Here is a 12384-nt window from a genome sequence, read left to right as displayed (position 1 = left end):
ATTCAATTTTTACTCTGTCCTTAAACTTGCCACTGAACTTGACCCTGATAGCTCTTCCTACCACCAGTTAGTGCTACTGAGGGTCAAGGGTATCTCTACAAAAGACAAGCAGCTCTGAGCCAGGAGCCAGAAACCAGGACTCAGGAGTGGGAGAATGGGGCTGTCTGTCCACTGGGAAGCATGAAGCATGCTCTCCGTGGTCATTGGCCCCAATTAGGGGAGAAGGAACATATATATATATATATATATATTTTTTTTTTTTTTTTTTTTTTGATACAGGGTCTCACTCTGTCGCCCAGACTGGAGTGCAGTGGCACGATGTTGGCTTATTGCAACCCCCACCTCCTGGGCTCAAGTGATCCTCCTGCCTCAGCCTCCTGAGTAGCTGGGACTATAGGGATGTGCCACCATACCCGGCTATTTTTTGTATTTTTAGTAAAGGCAAGGGTCTTGCCATGTTGCCCAGTCTGATCGTGAACTCCTGACCTCAAGCAATCTGCCCACCTTGGCCTCCCAAAGTGCTGGGCGTGAGCGACTATGCCTGGCCAAATTTTTTCATTAGCAGTTTATTTACATTTTATTCTACTGTGCTCTCCAAGGTTGGAGGGACCAGGCTAAGTCCCCCAAACCAGTAGCCTCAGATGCAGTACATTTTAAAAATCAAGCCAACAAGTCCCCAAAGCAACAAATCAGTACACTAAATAACACTCCAAAGTGTCCCCTAAGGAGGCTGGTTCCCTGGTTTCTACCCCCAAATGCATACAAGGGGTTGTCTGATTCAGACTATAGTCCCTAAGAGGTTGGTTAGCTGGCCTCTGGATGTGCCCTGGGGAATTTTGAACTCATCCACCCCAACCCAGCCAAGGCAGACCAACCCTTCCCAGCCCCAGTTTGCAGAAGGAAGTGTGGCTCTGTATGGAATAAGGGGTTTCTAAAGATACCTCTCTACCCAGCCCTGGACACTGGAGAAGCAGAATTTCTCTCTTCCATTTGCTGCCACTTATGATGGCCTAGTGGAGCAGACAGCAGTCCCAGAAAGACCCAGCAGGACCCAGGCCTGGGGCTGATTTCAACTTGGCACCCTAACGAGCCATTTCGCCTTGCATTTTTCAAATGGACCTATAAAATCATCAAAACTTTTACAGGTTATGAATCTAAGTTAGAAATGTTTAATTCTATGCTTTGTGACTGTTGTTTGAGCACAAATTTAGACCTTAGAAAGCCCAAAAAAAACAGCTTCCACCAAAGCCTCATTTGTCCACTGGCCTTCTCCATACATACCCCTCTGTCTTTGCCAGGAAGGCATCTAACTGCCCCTGAAATGCAGCACTCAGCAGCAGCTCTAAGACGATGCTAACATTATCCTCTCCTGAATCCAGATCTAGCCCCTCAATTCCCAGGTTTTCCCGAAGTCTTCTCTGAGTAGCCCCAGTGCTCCCTTCTCTAGGTTCTCAGAGTCCCCAGCATCTGAATTTGTTGTTTGCTACCATGCCTGTGAATACCTTTCTGTCCCAACTCTACTGCAAGTGCTTGCAGCTTCTTTCAAGTTTTGAACTACCCCTGCATCCCCTCCCAAAAAATCTTATTATTCACATCAAAGGCCTACAGTAAAATTCTCGAGAATGAAAAGGCCTATTGTGCTTACTGCCAGATGCATTAGAAGAGAACAATGAAAACAGATTCCTGAGTGATGAATGAATGGGTACCAAATGGTCAGTGTCAAAACTGGTTTGTAGACGGAGTCTTTGCCCTTCCCAGAGAAAGACGTTGAGATTCCTCTTTTCTTTTCTTTTTTTTTTTTCATTTTGAGACAGGGGATCACTCTGTCACCCACGCTGGAGTGCACTGGCATGAACGTGGCTCACTGCAGCCTCGATCTCCCAGGCTCAAGCAATTCTCCCACCTCAGCCTCCCAAGTAGCTGGGACTACAGGCACACCACCACACTTGGCTAACTTTTTTTTTTTTTTTTTTTTTAAGGAGAGGTGAGGTTTCGCTATGTTGCCCAGGCTGGTCTTGAACTTCTGAGCTCAAGCAATCCTCCCACCTCAGCCTCCCAAAGTGCTGGGATTACAGGCATGAGCCACCACACCTGGCCCCTTTTTCTTAATTAAGGATGAGGAAACTCTTTGAGTGAGACTGCACGGGTGGAACTAGGCCAGAGTTTCCTGGAAACACAAACCAAAACCACAGACCTCCCAGCTGCCAGCCTTTAAAAAACCCAGAATTGCTGCTTCAGAGGAGTGGCTGGACTACAGAGGCAACCAAGAAAGGAAATCCCCAGGAGAAAACAAAGAGTACTGAAGGCCAAGTTAAAGTGGTGGAGGACTGTCTGGAAACTCCTGCCTATGTTACTCAGAGAACACGGGTGGTAAGTTGACTGACAAAAATAAGAAGAGGAGGGCCAAGAAAAAGGGCTGCACAATGCACCAAAACATCCTCTAGCATATACTATTTGGTATCATGAGTTAACATCTTTTAAAAAAATTATTTAACTCCTTAAAGGACATCTAGGTTATGCCCAAACTATCATCCGCAGTAGTTTCCATATTAATACTGTTTGAAAAATGTCTGATAATTACATATCAACTAATACAAAGTACTAAAAAGTTTACAGAGCCAGCATAAGATAGAGTTCCTGCAATCAGTTCCTACCATTCATTTAGAGAGTTAGTACAAGGCATGTACATAAAATAAACATGTGTGCACAAGGAGAATTAGAGGCTAGTATATAAGACTATACAGAGAAAATATGTAATGAATGCAGTAGACAAGAGGGTACAGGCTAGGGTCATCAGAGAAGAGAATAAATAAAATTTAAATTGAGTCTTTTAAAATGGCTGGCACTGGCCAGGCACAGTGGCTCATGCCTGTAATCCCAGTACTTTAGGAGGCCAACGCAGTCAGATCACTTGAGACCAGGAATTCAAGACCAGCCTGGTCAACATGGTGAAACCCTGTCTCTGCTAAAATACAAAAACCAGCTGGGCATGGTGGCACACGTCTGTAGTCCCAGCTACTTGGTAGGCTGAGGCCAGAGAATCACTTGAGCCCAGGAGGCAGAGGTTTCAGTGAGCTGATATCGTGCCACTGCACTCCAGCCTGGGCGGCAGAGTGAGACTCTGTTTCAAAAAAAATAAAACGGCCCAGCGCAGTGGCTCATGCCTGTAATCCCAGCAATTTGGGAGGCCAAGGCGGGTGGATCACCTGAGGTCGGGAGTTCAAGACCAGCCTGACCAACATGGTGAAACCCTGTCTCTACTAAAAATACCAAAAAATCAGCTAGGCGTGGTGGCACGTGCCTGTAGTCCCAGCTACTCGGGAGGCTGAGGCAGGAAAATTTCTTGAACCCAGGAGGCGGAGGTTACAGTGAGCCGAGATCATGCCACTGCACTCCGCCTGGGTGACAGAGAGACTCCATCAAAAAAAAAAAAAAAAGAAAAGAAAGGAAGAAAGGAAGGAAGGAAGGAAGGAAGGAAGGAAGGAAGGAAGGAAACAGATATCTGAATAGCCCTATATGTTTAAGGAAATTGAATACATAATTTAACACTTTCCCACAAAGAAAACATTAGACCCAGATGAATTCACTGTTGAATTCTATCAAACATTTAAGGAAAAAAGTAACACTAATTGCATTCAAACTCTTTCAGAAAATAGAAAAATACTTCTCAACTTGTTTTATGAGACTAGCATAACCCTGTTACCAAAAAAACGATAAGGGCATTATTTAAAAAAAAATAAAGAATATTACAGAAAAATAGCTCTTATAAACAGAGTTGTAAAAACCTTTGCCAAAAGGTATAACACATTATGATCAAGTTAACCAAGTTAAACTTTTTTTTTTTTTTTTTGAGACAGAGTCTCCCTCTGTCGCCCAGGCTGGAGTACAGTGGTGCGATCTCGCTCACCGCAACTTCCCCCTCCTGGATTCAAGCGATTCTCCATCCTCAGCCTCCCAAGTAGCTGGGATTACAGGCGTGCACCACCACACCCAGCTAATTTTTGTATTTTTTTAGTAGAAACAGGGTTTCACCATGTTGGCCAGGCTGGTCTCGAACTCCTGACCTCAAGTGATCCGCCATCACTTGACGTGTGCCACCATGCCCAGCTAGTTTTTGTATTCCGCCTACCTTGGCCTCCCAAAGTGCTGGGATTACAGGCATGAGCCACCACGCCTGGCCTAGTTTAACTTTTGAAAGTCAATTAATATAACTCACCATATTAACAGAAAAATATAAGAAAAGTCATATAATGCAGAAAAAGGATTTGAAAGACTTCAATACCACCTCAAAATAGAAAATCAACAAATCATTAAGAAAATGGAATGTCCTCAATCTGACAAATAGTATCTACAAAAAGCCTCAGCTAACAGCCTGTTTAAGGTGAAACACAGAATACTTCCTTCCTAAGATCAGGAACAAGGCAAGGATGTCTGTTCTCACTACTTCTATTCAACACACTGTATGTCCTAGCCAGTGCTAGGCAAGAAAAAGAAATAAAGAGCATACATATTGGAAAGGAAAAAGTAAAACTGCCTTATTTGTAGACAACATGATTATGGACATAGAAAATTCTAAGAAGTTTACAAAAAAGTTACTAAAACTAGTCAGTTTAACAAAGTTGCAGTACACAAGGTTGATATACAAAAATCTATTGTATTTCTATATACCAGTGGGAAAAAAAAGGAAAGAAAAAAATGTAAACATTTATTTATATTAGCATTAAAAAGATAAACTATACAGGGATAACACAAGAAGTTTTGCAAGATTTCTTCACTGAAAATTACAAAAGGTACAGCTAAAAGAAATGGAAGAAGACCTAAATAAAGGTAGATATATACCATGTTTGTGGATTGAGGGAGTGAATAGTGTTAAAATATCAATTTCCCCAAATTGATATATAGATCTAACACAATCCCATCAAAATCCCAAAAGTCTTTTCTGCAGAAATTTGCAAGTCAAGCCTAAAATTTATAAAGAATTACCAAGGACCTAGAATAGGAAAAAAAAAAAATCATTTTTTTAAAGAAAAACAAAGTTGGAGGACTCATACCACCTGACTTTGAAACTTTTTTTGACCCGGGTGTGGTGATGCACACCCACACCTGTAGTCCCAGCTCCTCAGGAGGCTGAAGGAGGAGATTCGCTGGAGCCCAGGAGGTTGAGGCTGTAGTGAGCTTTGCACCACTGCACTCCAACCTGGACGACAGAGCAAGAGCCTGCCTCAACAACAACAAAAAAACAACTTTTTTTGAAGCTACGGTAATTGAAACAGTATGTACCTTTCAGAGGATAGACAAACAGACCAACAGAACAGAATAGAATGCAGAAATAGACTCACTTATATATGGTCAACTGGCTTTCAACAAAGTTGCCAAAGCTATTCAGTGGGAAAATGGTAGTCTTTCCAACAAATGGCTCTGGAATGACTGCATAAACTTGCTGGGGGGAAAAGCCTCTACTCATTCCATGCTGCAGGGCCTCTGAGAACTTATTTCTATGCTCTTTTTCACCTCTTCTATCCTCCCATGGCCTCTGGGCAGAAGCGTAAGGAGTAGAGGGGAAGCAAACAGCACCCGCAGTCTCCAAAGCCACCATCAGGGTTACAGGTCCCGCTGCTGAGCATCCGCACATCTAGTTCTGTGCTGCATCTCCAGCCCGCTCCTCTCATAATGTCTGCTATACAGCCTCTACAGACATGGGCTCCAGGGATCTTGTTAAACATGCAGACCCCTCAGTCCCACCCCAGCCCTGCTAATTCTGAACCTGGGGCGGGGCATGGCAGTCTCTACCCTTCTATACACCTTCCAAGTGACTTGGAATGCAGTTTGACAATTGTGGCTATACAAAATATAAAAGGCTAAAAGAACCATCATGGTTCCTGCCTAGAAGAGCTTATAAACAGAAGAAAGCAGGATGCAGGTCTGTGAAAATAAAGAACACTACAGAATGGGGAGGTGAGAGAATGACTGTCAGAAGTGCAAAGCAGAAGCCAGAGAAGACCCTCCATGGTTTGCATGTCATTGTTTAAAAAACCTCCAATCTTGAGTAAAACATGCAAGTTGGCAATGATGGCTTTTGGAAGCCCAGGGAGCCCCACTAGAACAGGGAGAAGGACAGTTACTTTGCATCTCATACAAAGGCTGCAGTTTGTTTGGTGCCTGGGCATAGGGTGCATAAGTGTGCTGCACTTTGCATTAAAGAATCACAACATGTTCCACAAACACAGTGAGACAGGAGCTCTATGTTTTACAGGTGGAGGAAACAAGGCACTAGGAAGCTTTCCTTATTCACTTTCCTTGTCACTGCTTCCAACCACTATGAAAAATTTTAATTCTCAACTAACAATATTATCCAAATCTCTCAGTTATTTATTAACAGCTATAAAACAGCAGACTTGGGACAAAGACTACGAAGTTCATGTTACCTCCCTATGCTGTCAACCTTGATCTTTCTTTCCTGTTTACTTACCACTCTATGAGGTAAAACCAAATGGATCAAATTCTGCATATATGGATTATTTTTAATTAATATTAATAATTATGTCTAGGGCTAGGCGCGGTGGCTCATGCCTGTAATCTCAGCACTTTGGGAGGCCAAGGCCAGCAGATCATGAGGTCAGGAGTTCGAGACCAGCCTGGCCAACACAGTGAAACCTCGTCTCTACTACAAATACAAAAATTAGCAAGGCATGGTGGCGTGCGCCTGTAGTACTCAGGAGTACTGTAGCCTGTAGCTACTCAGGAGGCTGAGGCAGGAGAATCGCTTAAACTCGGGAGGCAGAGGTTGTGGTGAGCCAAGATCACACCACTGCACTCCAGCCTGGACAACAGAGCGAGACTGCGCCTCAAAAACAAAAACAAAAATATGTCTAATATACACTGAGTACTTGCTATGTGCCAAATAGCATATCAAGTATTTTGCATGGAATATCTTGTTGAATCCTTACCACAATCCTATGACATAGGTGTCATTATTATCTTCCTATAAAGGACAGGGCATTGAGGCTCAAAATCTGTATTTGAAACAGACTATAGTCTGAATTTTTAAACCACTCAACTACATAGCTTCCCTTATTTGAGGACAAGGACCATATCTAACTCTTTGTCCATTAGTCCATTTCCTTGCAATTCTAGATGGAACACACCCAGGCTTTCATGCTACACTTCGGTTTGAGTGGCAATTCTACCATTCACATACTATGTGACTTTGAGCTAAAGACTCAATCTCTCTTACTGTTAATTTACTAGACTGTAAAATGGGGATTATTGGAAGGATTAAAGGAGATCACATGCTTTAAGTCTGTCAACTGCTTCAAGAATTAAAAAAATGAAGGATGACACATTTGGATTTTTCGAAACCAGGCACATTGGCAAAAAAGGATGTGTTTATAATCTGAAGTCTTTCTCCCTACCTCCATCCCTTAATGGCAAATCGAACTTTTTTGTTTATCGCACATCTGTTCCCAAGCCACACTGAAATAACACATGATCCACAGCAACAACAGAAAACACGGAGGGGCCCAATGAGGAACTGGAGATTTGTAAGAATTTCTGCAATAGAAAAAGCAGATGGGACTAGATAGACAGAGGTCAGAAGACAGTGTTCCAACCCAGACAAGACAGAGAAGAAAATACGCAAACTTTTCCAACACAATCCTAGAACTTAAGCCCCCAAGCTCTCCATCAGCAGAGGCTGAAACTAGAGCTGCCTCGGAGAAGTCGGTAGGGTGTTTGGAGGTCACTGGAAACCCAGCCAGTGGCCTGCCCCACTCCAGGAGGAAGCAGAGCAGCTGGTTGTGACATTTGTGCCAAGGTTGCAGTTAGTCCAAGGACTCCACCCCACAACAGGCGCCTAACATGGGCATGAAAACCAGAACAGCAAAGGGTACTGTCCCCAGCAGTCTTCAAATCTTCCACAATAAAAAGTTAGACAAACAAAGGGTAAGCATAGCTCTGAGGCCCTCTAAATGCCCTCCACTTCCTGGGCAATGCCTTTCCCAACTTCTCACTACAGACAGAGACAAAAATATCAGAAATTGTTAATACAAGTATCTACTTAGAAAACCAGAGATTAAAGTGAAAAACTGGGAACAAAATATAAATATACAAAAAAGCAACAGCCTTCTTGTATGTTAACAGTAACCTTTTAAAATGTAATTTAAAATACAAAGATCCTGTTCAAAATGCCAACAAAATCTTTAAAATGCCTAGAAATAAGTCTTTTTTTTAAGTGAAAACAATTTTATTAGGAAAGTAAAGGAATAAAAGAATGGCTACTCCATAGGCAGAGCAGCCTAGAAATAAGTCTTTTTGAAGCAATACTGCCAAACATTGCCAAAAGACACAGAGGAAGACCTCCATACAGCCTAGAATTAAGTCCTAGATAAAGATGGAAAGAGTCAATTCTACCCAAATAAATCTAGAAAGTTAAAACAATTCCAGTTAAAATCAAAATTCTGGGATTTCTTTTTAAATGTTAATGATCTGCCACCGTGCCCAGCCAACCTAAGTGATTTTGAACACAATATTTTGACTATGTACTCCTAGCCAAAGATTAAAAAAAAGTACAAATATGAAATTCTAGCTTGTTTTTCACAATGGTGTGGTTAGCAATTCTGAAACTACTTATTGTGGATAATGGGAGCCAGGTTTCTCATAGAAAAAGGAACAGTGGCATGCTAGAGCTGGCTTACTTAGTGAGAACCAATTGTACACATCTCTTTCTAATTCTCCATTCAGTAATATCATGTTGCTAGCTTGAAACTGGCCATGGAAGGGAGCTTTTATACCATGAATGCTGGCAAACGTTGCCTATCAGGCTTTTTATCCACTGGAGAGCCAGTTGTTAAACATCTGCCAGCACACTACTAGAAGGGAATGAAAACTACAAGTGAAGGAAAGCTAGAATAAACCCTGTGATGTTGAAATGGAATTGGAGCTATCATCATGCATAAATGTATTTCCTAGCTCTGTCTGTTGGGAAATCCTGGAAACATACAAATTGCAACGAGCTTACCTAGAGCACAAATCTTAGTTTCTAAATATTATTCTCTGCTTAATGGAACCAGGACTCTTTGGAGAAACAGCAGATTCCAGAACTGGGGCAGGGAAATTACCTATTAAGCCTGTAACATTTCGTGCCAGTTAGCAAGGAAGTGCTCAAAGAATGATGAGGATATATCAAAGGGAAATAGGATCCAGTTTAAAGGAGCTTCCCACTGTCCAAATCTAGGACAATTTGGACATCGAGATTAATAGTGATGGTAATGGTCGGGCATGGTGGCTCATGCCTGTAATCCCAGCACTTTGAGAGGCTGAGGCGGGCAGATCACTGGAGTTCAGGAGTTTGAGACCAGCCTGGCCAACATGGCAAAACCTCTTCTCCACTAAAAATACAAAAGTTAGCTGGGCATTATGCCTGTAATCCCAGCTACTGGGGAGGCTGAGGCAGGAGAATCGCTTGAACCTGGGAGGCAGAGGTTGCAGTGAGCCAAGATCATGCCACTGCACTCCAGCCTGGGTGACAGAGTGAGACTACATCACAAAAAAAAAAAAAAAAAGATGGTAACATATTATAATGCATTAAATAAAATAAGACTCCACGAATCCACAATAACATGGTGGAGAGGGGAGATTTCCTTACAATAGAATGCCAGTTCTATTATGTAGATAGAATTAGAAAACCACCATACAAAGATTTATACATGAATATTCACAGCAGCTCGATTTGTAATAGCCAAATACTTGAAACAACCCAAATGTTCATTAATAAGTCCAGGCTGAGTGCAGTGGCTCATGCCTGTAATCCCAGCACTTTGGGAGGCCAGCGCAGGTAGATCTCTTGAGTCCAGGAGTTCAAGACCAGCCTGGGCAATGTGGCTAAACCCGTCTCTACAAAAAATATAAAAATTAGCCAGGCATGATGGCACAGGCTTATAGTTCCAGCTACTCAGGAGGCTGAGACAGGAGGACGGCTTGAGCCAGGAGGTGGAGGTTGTGCCATGCTTGCGCCACTGCACTCCAGCCTAGGTGACAGAGTGATACCCTGTCTCAAAACAAAACAAAACAATAAGTCTATGGATAAACAATGGTATGTCCCTAAAATAGAACAATATTCCCTAATAGAAAAGAATAAACTATTAATACATACAACAACATGGATAAATCTCAAAATAAGTATAAGAGAAAGAAGCCAAGCAAACAAAAGTACTTACTGTGTTCCAATTTGACAAATTCTAGAAAATGCAACTAATCTATAGTGACAGCAGATCAGTGGCTGCCTGGGAAGGGTATAATGCGGAGGGAGAGATGTCAAAGGGCCATGAGGAAACTGGCGGGGGGGTAATGAACACGTTCACTATCTTCATTGTGGCGGTTTCATGAATGTAATTCATATGTCAAAACCTATTGAACTGGCAGGGCACAGTGGCTCACACTTGTAATTCCAGCACTTTGGGAGGCTGAGGCAGGCCGATCACCTGAGATCAGGAGTTCAAGACCAGCCTGACCAACATGGAGAAACCCCATCTCTGCTAAAAATACAAAATTAGCCAGGCACGGTGGCACATGCCTGTAATCCCAGCTACTCGGGAGGCTGAGGCAGGAGAATTGCTTGAACCTGGGAAACAGAGGTTGCAGTGAGCCGAGATCACGCCATTGCGCTCTAGCCTGGGCAACAAGAATGAAATTCCATCTCAAAAAAAAAAAAAAACCTATCAAATTACATACTTAAAACATGTGTACATAACTATATGTCAAGTGTTCTTCAATAAAGTTGGGAAAAAATTTTAATCACCACTTGGCAACTGTCTTAGCAATAATTGATTAAGGCAAGAATTTTCCATGGATGTTAAGACTAATGGATTTAGTATTCATTTGAGAAGAAACTGGATATTTATGTGGTTTCAAAATATTTCCCCTGAAGATACTTATTAATTATAAAGGGAGAATCAGTAATTTCACATTTGAGAAACTAGAAAATAACACTATGCTAGGCTAAATAAGAGCCCCTAAAGATGTCCACATCCTGGTCCCTCGGACCTGTGAATATGCTTCCACACATAGCAAAAACGACATTGCAGATGTCATTAATGTCTTGGGATGGGAAAATTTCCCTGGATTATTCAAGTGGATCCAACCTATTTACAAGGGTCCTAAGAAAGAGCCAGGAGGGTCATAGAGTCAGGGTAGGAGATGTCAATGACAAATACAGAGGCCAGAGAAAGAGATTTGAAGATGCTACACAGCTGGCTTGAAGACGGAGGAAGGGGCCACAAGGCAGTGAGTACAGGCAATCTCTAGAATCTGGAAAAGTCAAGTAAAGAGATTCTGCCCTACAACCTCCAGAAGGAGCCAGCCTTGCTGACAACTCAATTCTAGCCAAGTGAAACTCATTTTGGACTCGTGACCTCCAGAACCATAAGTAATAAATTATCTTGTTTTAAGCATAAGTCTGTGGTAATTTGTTACAGCAGCAACAGAAAGCTAACACAACCACCTTGACCAAAGGATCAAAGTTATCACCACCAAGTAACAGGGCAAATAAGCATCATGTGCCTTCTGTTACTGAGATTAACACAGCATCACTCCTGCCATGTTCCTCCCAAAACACAGGGCCTGAATCTAATCATCAGGAAACGGGCAAACTCAAATCAGGGCACATCCTACAAAATAACATTCCAGTACTCTTCAAAAATGCTAAATTCATAAAGACACAGAGAGACTGAGGAACTATTCCAGGTTAAAACAGACGGAGGAGACCTGGCAGCTAAATGCCATGTGGAATCCTGAATGGGAAATGTTTTCTTCTTTGGCTAGAAAGGACATTATTGCAACAACTGGGGAAATTTGAGTAGGGTCTATATATTAGCTAATAGCATTATATTGATGTTATTTCCTGATTTGTCATTGTATTGTGATTGATTGTGTGATAAGAAGATATCCTTATATTTAGAAAATACACATTGAAATGTTTGTGGATAAAGGGAAATCATGCCTACTTCTTGACTTTCAAATGGTTCAGAAAAAAAGCGTGTGTGTGTGTGTCTGTGGGGGTGTGTGTGTGTGTAGAGAGAGAGAGAGAAGGAGAGAGAGAGGAACAGAACTTTTGAGGAGTCCAAGTGAAGAGCACATAGGAATTCTTTCTACTATATTTACAAGAGTAAATCTAAATTTCTTTAATTAAAAACATCAAAATTCAGCATAATAGCCAACTAACACAAGAACAGAAAACCAAACACCACATGTTCTTATTTACAAGTGGGAGCGAAATGATGAGAACACATGGACACATAGAGGAGAGCAACACACACTGGGGCCTCTTGGAGAATGGAGAGTGGAGAGTGGAAGGAGGTAGATGATCAGAAAAAATGACTAATGGGTAAT

General features: G+C 42.1%; 1 protein-coding gene across 1 annotated transcript in view; it reads right to left on the bottom strand.

The window, feature by feature from the left end:
* PSTPIP2 (proline-serine-threonine phosphatase interacting protein 2) overlaps positions 1-12384 on the bottom strand; it is a 93329-nt gene that overhangs the window by 58114 nt on the left and 22831 nt on the right. The window lies entirely within an intron of this gene.

Source organism: Nomascus leucogenys, chromosome 4 (assembly GCF_006542625.1).
Source record: "Nomascus leucogenys isolate Asia chromosome 4, Asia_NLE_v1, whole genome shotgun sequence".
NCBI lineage: Eukaryota > Metazoa > Chordata > Mammalia > Primates > Hylobatidae > Nomascus > Nomascus leucogenys.
The sequence above is the reverse complement of the archived record's forward strand: the minus strand, read 5'-3'. Positions and strand labels throughout refer to the sequence as shown.